Consider the following 962-nt stretch of genomic DNA (forward strand, 5'->3'; position numbering starts at 1 on the left):
CTTTGCAGGCATCGGTGCTATATCACTCGATGTTCCTCCGAATCAAGGACAAGATGGAGGCGGAGCGAGAGGGGCGCCGGGTCCTTGAAGAGAAGCTGTTAGAAAGCCGGACCGGATTGGACCTTTTGAATAAAGAGCACGCGTCCTGTGCTATCCGGCTGGAGGAAGCAAAGAAAGAGCTCGGTTGTAAGCTAAGGGGGGTGCAAGCCGAGCTTAATCGGGTTAAGGCCGAGCTTGACGAGAGCAGAGCCGAACTTAATGAGAACAAAGCCGAACTGGAAGCCCGGGTGCAACAGTTGGAGTCGGAGAAGACTTCCCTTCGGGAAGAGGTTGCGGACTTGACGTTGGCCAATGAGGCTCGAGTCCTTGAAATTGAGCTATGGACCAATCGATTTCGGGAAGCTGAGGCTAAAGTTTCTCAGGCCGAGGAGACTGCCAACGATATGGTGGCCCAATATAGGGCCGATGCTGATGCGGCCAACCAGCAGTCAAGAATGTTAGCCGAATATGCGAAGTGTCAGGCCCGGCTTGAAGTTCTTACTGAACTCCAACGTCGCGGTTTCGATCTTGCATCGGACGTCGCCAAAGCCGCCGAAGCTGAGGACGCTTCGAGAAGGGCGACGTTCCCCGAAGAATTCGAGGATGGCTCCGATTGACTCCGGGAATAGGCTAGGCTTTGTTTTGTTTTTCCCCTCTTATGTAATTGCTCCGGTAGCGAGCTTTTTTATGCAACACTGCCCTTTGCCATTTATTGCTCCTTTTTCAATCTTGTTATTACTTTGCCTTTTATCTTTTTGGAACGATGGTAGTCCTTTATATTTTTCGAAATAGTCTCCGAGTGAATGTATTCGAACTCAGGTGAATTTCGACCTTCGGGTTTTCTCAAGGCAGTCCCCGAGTGAGTTGATTCGAGCTCGGGTGAAGTCTAACCCTTAGGTTTCTTCGAAGCAGTCCCCGAGTGA

The sequence above is a fragment of the Nicotiana attenuata genome, unplaced genomic scaffold, assembly GCF_001879085.1.
Source record: "Nicotiana attenuata strain UT unplaced genomic scaffold, NIATTr2, whole genome shotgun sequence".
Classification (NCBI taxonomy): Eukaryota; Viridiplantae; Streptophyta; class Magnoliopsida; order Solanales; family Solanaceae; genus Nicotiana; species Nicotiana attenuata.